Source organism: Diceros bicornis, chromosome 17 (genome assembly GCF_020826845.1).
Source record: "Diceros bicornis minor isolate mBicDic1 chromosome 17, mDicBic1.mat.cur, whole genome shotgun sequence".
Classification (NCBI taxonomy): domain Eukaryota; kingdom Metazoa; phylum Chordata; class Mammalia; order Perissodactyla; family Rhinocerotidae; genus Diceros; species Diceros bicornis.
In genome coordinates, this window is record NC_080756.1 from 23,384,249 (window position 1) to 23,395,424 (window position 11,176).

Below are 11,176 nucleotides of genomic sequence, written 5' to 3' on the forward strand. Positions count from 1 at the left end.
TAAAGCTGAAAGAAAAAGAAAATACATTAAGCAAATTGAAAACCAAAAAATATAAATACAAATGAAAAATAAAACGACTGTAATTCAGTTTTAGCATAGGAGTAGAAAAATTGGTACGAAGGAATAGGAATCCCAGAAACAGATAAAAATATACTTGAGAACTTAATAAAAAGTAGACAAAGAGTGGTTTATATAATAAGTGGTGCTGACTTAATTATCCATCCATCCATAAGAAAAGTTCTGCCCCCACCTCACACACTCACACAAATACGCTACAAATGGGTAGAAGACCTTGAATATTATAAATAAAATAATAAACACATTAGATGAAATTTTAGGAGGATATTTTTATTAGCTGGTACTAAGAGAGAATTTCTTTATAAAGACTAGAAATACAGGAAAATCAAAAACCATAAAGGTCGCTATATTTGACTGTATGAAAACAGAAAATATAAGGATGCACGATATCACCAAGTCCATAAACAACCACAATAGAATGGGAAAAAAATAAATATTTTATAACACATGTAATAAACAGAGTTCCTTTGTTCCTTTTATATAAATTGATAAGAAAAAGACAAACAATCCTACTGAACAATGGATAAAGAATATGAACAGGCATTTTATAAGAAAGAAAATGAACACGGCCAATAAATATTAGAAAAAATGATCAATTTCATGAATAGTTTAGAAATTTTAAATAAAATAAAAACAAGATTCCATTTTTTGTGATCACTTGGCAAATCTTTGAACGTGTCTCAGCACCCAGTTCTGGTGAGGATGCAGAAAAAGGGACAGATACATCTTATTTGTGGGTGTGTGGATTATTTCTAATAGCTTAGAAAGTTATTTGGTAATTTCTATTAAAATTAAATAAGACAGATCTTTTTGCCCAGCAATCTCACCTTTGGGATTTTTATCCTAGAGAAAAAACACGCCAATTTACAAGGGCCTACAGTCATGGATATTTATTGTAGCATTGTACATACTGGTAAAACCTTAAAAATCTGTATATCCACCAATGGGGGAAAAATTGAAAAAAACTATATCCCTGGCTTATCCATACCAGGGAATGCTCTGCAACTGTTCATAGAATGAGTTAAATCTATAGATACATTGGAGGGATATCCAAGATCTTTTGTTAATTGGGAAAAAATTAGATAATTTACTTCATCCTTACAGTACCATGTATACTATCCTAAGTTTTTGTTGTTGTTTTAACTGTCATTTAATCCTCATAGCAATTCTATGGAAAGGTCCTCTTATTACTTCCATTTTACAAAGGCAAAACCAGGCATCAAGATATTAAGTAAGATGTCTGAGCTTGCAGAGCAAATAAATTTGAATCCAGTCTGATTTTAGGATCCATGTGTGTAACCACCATGCTGAAAGTTATATTTCTGATGTTTAGTATCAGCCATACAAACAAAGCCAGCCCTACATCTATGTAGATCTGTATGAGCATCGGGAAAAAAGATTGAAATTTCAATTATACAATAGTGGTACAGTGTTATCAACCATATGCAGTCATATTATATTGTTTTAATAATTGGTAAAGCAAGCCCCTCCCAATCCTTCTGTTAAAAAAAAAATTATTGGTCACTATTAGATGGGGCCGGGCCAGTAACATAGCAGTTAAGTTCATGCACTCCACTTTGGTGGCGGGGGGTTCACAGGTTCCAAACCCGGGCATGGACTTATGCACCACTTATCAAGCCATGCAGTGGAGGCGGCCCACATAAAGTAGAAGAAGATGGGCACAGATGTTAGCCCAGGGCCAATCTTCCTCAGCAAAAAAGAGGAGGATTGGCAACAGGTGTTAGCTCAGAGCTAATCTTCCTCACACACAAAAAATATGTTATTGATCACTATTAGATATTTAATCTTCTATCTTGATTCTAAAATAATTTTGGCTGGGTTTTTTTAAGCTTATTGGGATTCAGGTTAGAATGGAAATACATTAATCTCATTTATTTGTGAAGAATAGACATTTTTCTTATATTGAGTCTTCCTCCCATCCAAAACAAAAATGTCTCTCAATTTATGTAGATCTTATTTTATATCTTTCAGAAAGATTTTACAGTCTGCTTCATATAAGTCCTATACTTTCCTTTTAAAATTTATTTCTAAGAATTTTCTAGTTTTTGTCACTACTATAAACTGCATATTTTTCTCCATCTCCATTCCTGATTATTAGCAGACTCCAGATTCTTTATTTTATTATGTCAGGTAGAAGCAGCACCTCATCCTCAGCATTGTCAAATTATCACTGACATTCTTTTTTCTTTTAAAATTTACCATCATTCTAACTCTAAAAAATTACAGTATGTTTGGAAAGCTATTTCTGCGTTATATCATATGCTTCATATATAACTCATATGATTTTCCTTTGCCAGAAAGGTTAACATAGTGCTTAGTTTTTAGCTATGAACTAAAAAGGCATTTTACAAATATTTATGCAAAGAAGCTCTAGGTATGCAGGATTTGGAGTTGGACATAGGATTACTTTTGTCTTTGTGTTTGTTTTTGTGTGTGTGTGTGTGTGTGTGTGTGTGTGTGTGAGGAAGATCAGCCCTGAGCTAACATCCGTGCTAATCCTCCTCTTTTTGCTGAGGAAGACCGGCTCTGAGCTAACATCTATTGCCAATCCTCCTCCTTATTTTTTTCCCCCAAAGCCCCAGTAGATAGTTGTATGTCATAGTTGCACATGCTTCTAATTGCTGTATGTGGGATGCGGCCTCAGCATGGCTGGAGAAGCGGTGCATCGGTGTGCGCCCGGGATCAGAACCCGGACCTCCAGTAGCGGAGTGCGTGCACTTAACTGCTAAGCCACGGGGCCAGCCCAGGATTACTTTTGAAAAGAGTGTTATGTGTCTAGTATCTGCCACTTTTACTGTGTCTTTTATAGACAGTAGAATTGTTTTCATAATTCAGTCCTCTGACTCAATGGCCTCATAGCAGTCTGGACAGGTAGGGAGGTAGAGAGCTTCTGTGTGAGGATAGGCTCTTGAGGGAATCCACCCAGCTGCCAAGGTTGACTCTCTCTGTGTGGGGAGGTGAAGGAGGCCTAGAGGGAGTGTCACACCAGCTTCTGTCCTGATCAGCCATCTGTCAAATCTGCAGAGTCCAAGCGGAAAGTGTCCAGGGTCCTCCTAGTGGTGAAACTCAGCCAAGGGAAATCTGTAGTGATTCCCAGGTCAGGATGATCATAGGCATCAGCCAGGAAACTTCTCCAAAGGCAGAGGGGCCACAGTCAACCATACTGGACTTCAGGACAAGTCTCCACTTCTAGAAGGGACCAGAGTACTAAACAGGGTACTGGTTGGAACTTAGGTACCAGGGCTACAGCAAAAGCCAGGGCCACCAATTGAGGCAGCAACAGGAAGACCCAGCTGTCTTATCTGATAACGCTAAGTCCTAGATGCCACTCACTTGCATCATAATATCTAGACTTTGTCATTATCAATAACGGCAACTTCTCCATGATCTCAATTCCATGCATCCCACTTTTTAACCACCACCTCCTCCCTTTACCTCCTATCTTCCTTCACTCCTTCTGTTCCCTGAATGCCCACTATCTTCCACCCTCACCAGATGGTGATTCCTCTGTATTCTCACTGCCCCTCATGCCCTTGATGTCCTCTCTTCCCTGTTTACCCATTTGAATTCCACAGGCAACCATTATAATCACTCTTGTGTATGGGCCTGACTCACTTGCCCCTCTCTCACTTTAGTGTATTCATTTGGCAAAAGTTCAACTCTGGTCCATCTGGACATTCTTCTCTGTTTGCTCCTCCAGATCCACTCTCCATCTTTCTGATCTGTGCACGAGGAGCTGCCCTTTATAGATGCTGCAACAAGCCTTCCTTACCCTTTAGCTACCAGTTAGGTTCAGCCAATGAGAGGCATCCTCAGGAGAGCAGAGGGCCGGAGAAAGAGAGGTCGGGGTATACATTCCCTGCTCCCTCCCTGTCAGGCTACAGTTCAGTAGCTGATGAGTTTCTCTAAGAGCACAGCTCTGGATGGGCAGGTCCATCTCCTGCAGCCACACCTCTCACAGGGTTCTGATAACTACCCTTACCTCTGGCCGTTTCAGCCTTGGGGGTGGTAATGGCTCCCCGATCTTACTAACCCTGGGGTGCCTCACCACCTTTGTTGGTTCCTTTATCATTGCCCACACCTTTGAAAATTGTCCCCTCATTAAATTCTCTTCAATTAACTCCTCTTGAGAGTGCCTTCTCTGTTCTCCCTGAGTTAAATCCAATTCTCAGCCTACTCTGTGCCTGCACCTGTATAGCTAATTACGACTGGAGAAAAACCACAAACTCCTGACAAGTTGCACTTTAAATTTATGACCAGGAACCACAACTGAGCCCCTAATGCCTACAGGCAACCATACCATACATTTCAAGTTCACTCATTCTCCCTCTGTCTCAGACTTTTTCATACCTTTTCCTCTCTTCTTAAACCCCAAAACCTCATCCCCATCTTCATTCCCAACAGATTATTTTATTTCCCACTTCACTGAAAAAATTGAAGCATCAGAATAGAACTTCCCCAGACTCACACCATCTCATGTGCCCACCAACCAGCATCATCTCCCACGTGCTCAGCTTTCCTGCCTGTTACCACAAATGAGCTACCTGAACTCTCTATAAAGCCAGTCACTGTACTTGTGGACTGAACCCCAACCCCTTTCATCTAATCAAGGCCATTGCTCCAGCAATTTTCCTTTGTCTCTCCCACACTATCAGTCTTCGTTCTCTCTATTGGATCATTCTTATTAGTCATACAGGCATGTTTATATTTCCCCCATTTAAAAACAACAACAATAAGAACACCTCTCTTAACTCTTTATTAGCTGCTGCACCATTTCTTTTCCCTTCCATTTGTAGCAAGATTCCTAGAAAGAATTGTCTATATTTACTGTCTCCAATTACTTTCCTTTCATTCCATTTGAATCCCCTCCAATCAGGTTTCACTCCCATTACTCCACTGAAATTGCTTTTGTCAGAGTCACCAATGACCTCCGTGTTGTTAGTTACAATGGTCAAACCCCACACTTTGACCTGTCAGCAGACCTGTCGGATGCTCTCCCTTTTCCTTAATACTCTCCCAGCATACCACATTCTCTTGGTTTTCATCCTACGTCTCTGGTTGTTTCCTCTCAGTTTCTTTGGTTGTTTGTTTCTCTTAATTCATCCTCTTCATGTTTGAGCGCCCCAGAGCTCAGACTTTGAACTTCTTCTTTATCTGTATCTTGATAACTTTCCATATCGTTAAATAAAATTTATATGCTGATGATTCTCATATATATATCACTCTTGAACTCCAAGCTCAAGAACCCAAGTGCCTACTCAACATCTCTGCTTGGATGTCTGACATTCCCCAAACAAACCTCTTGATTTCCCCCATTCCCTAAACCTGCTCCATACTCCATGCTCCATCCTCAGTCCTCCCTCCCTCTGCTGGTGCCAACTCAATCCTCTAGTAGCTCAAACTAAAAAGTTGAAGTTATTCTTGACTTTCCCCATCATTACCTCTTATTTTAACTCCTTCTAGTATCTTTCTCGTTCAATCTGTTCCAGTACTTCCTGACTATTCTTGAGCATGCAAGGCGCATCTCTGCCACAGTGTGTTTGCCCCAGTTTATCACTCTGGCTAAAAAGCTCTTCCCACAAACATCCTCTGACTAACTCCCTCCCATCCCTTAAATCCTTGCACAATTCCATTTCCTTAATAGGGCTTATCCTGACCATCTATGTAATACCGTAACCACCCCCCCGCACACACACACACATATCCCTGCTCTACTTTTTCATATTCTCATAGCACTTACTGCCTTAATTTGTTATTGTTTGTTGTCTGTCTTTCCTACTGGAATATGAGCTCCACAAGGTCAGGGATCTTTCTGTTGTGTTCATTAATGTATCCCAAGTGCTTAGACTCATGCCTGGGACACGGTAGGCACTCAAATATTGAGTAGGTACTCACGTGTTGTTGAATGAATGGAATGTGATTTAAATATTAAATCCTGCTGGCTTGAGGGAGGAATCTAAATCTGTTCACATCCTGCTTGTGTCAGACAAAATGAGATCAAGATTTGAACCAAGTCAGAATTTACAGATGGAATCTACCTCGATGGATCTGGATAGGAGAGTCTAGCCAAGACAGAGGCAGGTGTAGGGGAATTAAAAAAGAAAGCCAGCAGATCCCCCCCAATGTTGCAGCAGTGTGAGGCTCAGCTGAGAGGTCCCTTTTCAGTGCTGCTTGGAGTTTGGAGAGTTCTACACGGTCCAGATGTGAAGAAAGTTAAAAAAAGTGAGGGGTTCATTCACAGATATGACTAAAGAAAGCCTTTGCTAATGATGAAATAAGCATCTCAGAATATATTTGTAGAGAATATTAATGAGTCTAGAAAGTACAGGAAGGTGTGTGCGTGTAGAGTGTTGTTGTTTCCCATCTTTTCCTGGATGTAATTTATATAATCCAAAGGGAGTGAACAACATGCAAACTCCAGACCAAAGATGGGTTCCAAAGATTCTCTGTTCAGGCTTGTTCGCCCAACTTTTATAAAGTTTCACTCCCTGAGGAAATGCTATATTAGCATCTACAGACATTAATCTCTTCTTGTATGGCTTCAGTGTCTTTCAAAGTATGGTCTGTGGACTACCTGAATCAGAATAGTTGGATGTCTCTCAAACATGTAAATTCCTGAGTCCTTCCCAAACCTATTAAATCATGTGGTGGGGCCAGGAATCTACATACTCAATAAGCTCCCTAGATAATTCTGATTCACACTGAAGTTTGAGAACCACTGCTGTGGATGGACTTGCTTTGCCGTAGTCTAATTTGTCTATACTGTTTCATCTTTTATTCTGTCTCATCCTTTTTATTTTACCTTTTAAAATCATAAAAAAGAGACTTTATTCTAAAAATAATCCATGTTTGGGATTCATTAGGAAGTTACAGATGATATTTACTTGATTTGACAATTCCTGTGATCCATTTTATTCCACTTCACTTTCTTTTAGGTGAGGGATAAGAAGCACCAATCCATATGCTAACCAGGAATACTAATTGCCCTTTCTCCTGGTTGGACCTTTGTTGAACTTTTAAATTGCCTTACCCCCAACTCCAGATCTATTGGTCCTTCAAATTTAAGAACCGCCTCTTGGAGAAAGTAGACACTTTCACACCAAATATAGGAACGCAGCAGAACTGGAAGCTAAAATATAATAATAAATAATAAATCAGTTAACTCAAGATCAAATTGTGCTGGACAGACTATCATCTATAACGCCATCCATTGTTTAAAACAATGCATTCATGAACTGCAGTCCTTGGCTATGCTTCCTTCACAGACGAACCCACTGACCAAGAAGCAAACAGATATAAGGTCATAGCTAAGGAATTTCCTCCAAAAGTTATCACTCAATTTGATTCTAGCAAATATTGGATAATCTTGAGATCTTCCAGAACATTTCTTAAAGAGAAGTTCAATACAGGAAATTTAGGTCATAGAATTCTTATCATTCCAGCTTCTCTCTAGAGTAAAATGACTCAGCTTTCATCAAAGGAGCCTTCAAAGGAAACTCTTTTTGCCCAGTCTCTCTCTCTTATACATTGAAGCTGAACAGAATTCAGCAGACACTGGGATAATTCCAGACACAGCCTCTTTTTGGTGTTGGGTTATCTCACTTTCCAAATGATACCCCAACTGCCTCTGACAACTAAGCAGAATTCCAAAACCCTTTCAGGGAACAGGAAACTTTCAACTCACCCCGTCTTTTCAGAACCCACTTGCTTTTAGAAAGAATTCTCCTTAACGCCATTTTAGAAGGACATGCTGAAATGTTTGTCATTTTGGAACTCTTATTTATTCTGTGCTATTTTTTTAGTTTTGAGTTCTCAAAATAGCACTGTGAAAATGGCTACTTTTTCAATTTTCCCAACTTTGGGAAAGGGGGGTTGAATACTTCTTTGTAAATTTTTAAATCTAGGCTAGAACCTCCTAACACTGTTTACTACAGAGAGGAATTTGGTAAGGAGGGTCCATCTCATATGGTAAGTCAGTGAAGGGAAGAGTTAATTGGCAGAGGAGGCTGTCCTCACAAGGCAATTTCACCTATACACCAGGGCTAAAGCACCGCCTCCAAGGAAAACTTCAGATCAAACCTCCACAGAAAATGATAATAACATGGGACACATGTCTTCCATCCTGCCCAAAGAGGCATCCATCATGCTCTGCCTTTTAGGGAACTGGCTTGGCCCTTCCTTTTGGAGAGGGGTCTTTAGGTGGCTGAAGCATGAGCAAAGCTCCATTCTTGGGGTGGAGAACTGGCCTGAATAAATTGGTGTGTCAAGACCACCCAACACCAGGTGAGGCTTCAAGAAAGCACTGTCTTTTGGAGAGATTTGGTGTCCTAAGCAGAGTAGAGACTTCTCTGCAGTCAGCTGACAAGCACAAACCTCACATCTGACTGGGAGCAAAGCCAGCCTCTGTGTGTGCGCATGTGTATAATGTCTGATCTTCTCTTCCAGGATTCTCCACATAGCCGAAGGACAAACGGCTTGTCTAGGAGAAAGTGTAAGGAGGTAGGAACGTGGCTTTGGACTCAGACTGACCTTGACTGGAATCCTGTCTCTACCACATACAAGCTAAGTGACTTTGGGAAGGTTTCCTTAATCTTTCTCAGTCTCAGTTTCCTCAACCATGAAATGGGAATTATAGTAGCCATTCCATAGAGTGGTTGTGAGGAATAAATGGGACAGCCTATTGTAAAGTGCTTAGCACAGTATCTGTCACACAGTAAAGCTTACCTGTTATCATTATGAAGATCTTCTCTATGGGCCCATATTCCATGTTCCTTTGAGTTGACGGCAGAGACCAGTGAGAAAACTCTACTCAGCAAAAACGAAATCACTGTTTATACCAGTTTGGGGCCAGTAGAAAAGCCAAAAGAATGTTGTCTTTAAAGAGAGTCCAAATGCAATCCTAGCTCTTTTGAATTCCCAAAGGGGCTGCTCGAGGTAGAGCTGTCACAGAGAGTTTGTGACTAGACCATTGTATGAAAGCCAAACACATCACATGCTTTAAAAGAGTTCTTTTCACAAGGGTAATTGGCAGAGACTGACGCAGTCAAGAGTCAAAGCAGGGCAGATTCTCATCAGGAAAGTGTGCCCACAGCAGAGACTCCTGGCAGAGGGCAGAGAGCATTACGCTGTGACGTCAGATTTGTGGGCTGCTGAACCATATAAGCAAGGCCAGCAGGGTGAAAGCTCAAAAGTAAAAATTAATGCCACTGGAGGTTTAAGTTTGATTCCCCAAGAAGCATGAAAAAATCACATGTGCTGTGGGACAGCTGGCTCCTTCAGTGTCTGAGATCACTGCCAGATTCAATCTTTATCCATAATGATATATTACCTCTATTAACTTGCAGATTCCGGGGTGAGATAATATGAAAAGTACTAGATGCTGCGCAAATGGCCCCTTATTCATAGCTAGAAATTACGTGGATGGTAATTAGTTTGCTGTAACTGAAACTGCAAGCCCCAACATGGCAATCTCTTACTTCAAGGCATTAGACATTGAGCAGTTTTATTTTATTTTATTTTTTTTAACTGTCTTTGGCAGCTGCCCAGTAACTCTTGGAATGAAGCAGTCCCCTGCCCCCCAAACCCCCGCCCTGCTCCCATTTAGCCTGTTAAACAAGCTTGTTGAGCAATAAGGACAGAACAGTAAAACCTTCCTCACCTTCAGTCAATCTTTCCTTAATTGGACAATCACTTTGTGTACTTCCAGACAAAAGAGAAACGCTTTCCAGAAGTATGCTATTTAGATTGCAATTAATTTATCTGAGTTCTGGCTTCTTAGTTAAACATACATAATACCAAAGAAACAGGCTCACCCAGATTTACATGTTCTTCATGCTTCATCTTTCTTGCTTTTTTCAACAATCAGAAGTTTGAAATCATCCGCTCAAATACAAAAACACTCTGATGTTTAAACATTACCCCCCCCTTTTTTTTTTTGTGAGGAAGACTGGCCCTGAGCTAACATCTATTGCCAATCCTCCTTTTTTTTTTCCCTTTTTCTCCCTAAAGCCCCAGTAGATAGTTGTATAAACATTACCCTTTTACTCCCCTCAGAGTCATCCAGATTTGTGATTGAAACAGTAGCCAAAAATGGCTATTTGACTGATTATAATGGCACAAATACTTCTTTTATTTGCAAGAATAGTGAACTCAAGTAAGACATTATTGGTGAAGTGTTCTGACTAATTGGTCACACAGTGCGTTTACAATGGAGAGCTGTTGTTCACTCTTGTACCCCACTTAGTAGGTGTTCTCTAAATATATGAAGTGGATTTGCAGACTGAAAATTTACAGACTATCCACAAACTAGGGACAGCCTATGTGTGGGTCCCAGTGCTGACTCAGGATCTGATTTCCATTGGCCAGGAAAAAAATGAGAAAATTAAGGACACGATAGTGAGTTTTTTTCCATATATTTGAAATTATTCCCTTTAGGGCCAACCTTCATTCTAAGATTTTTGGTCTTCTATGTATCTCCATACTTCTTTTATTCTCAGTTGTCCTTGCCCATGAAATCTACATTCTGGGAACCACTGCTGGAATGTCTAGAAATATGAGAGCCTGTCAGCTGAGAATTGGCTGCACTCACTACATTCATATTGTGCAGGCCACAGAAAAGCTGCCAGCTTTAGGTCAATAACAATCTGGCTGATGTAGCTAAAAATAGTTCCAGATGGTGTCCTGTCTCCTACCCTTCTCCTGGCCTATTAAATCCACTCCCTCCCCAAATCCTGACCATCACTAGGTGCCTCTGTGTTAAAATATAGGAAACCTTGGACCAAGCTGATCCTTTATATGAACCCAAAAAGAGTGAATGAGTGCTAGGTAAATCACGCTGAATCCTGTATGATGAATAATCCCTGAAGAAGGAAAATGGAGGGAAACAAATAGTCTCACCTCTCTGAAAAACGATGATCACCCACATAAGAAATCCTTAGGCAAGCAGCACCATTTTGATTCAGCTAGATGGTTTCACACTAGTGAAGAAAACATTTTGGCAGAGAATTATTTTAACCAAGTAAAACGCAGAATTCCAATTTTAGCCAAGGCCATCTGTTATAACCTACGAGGAAGTGCA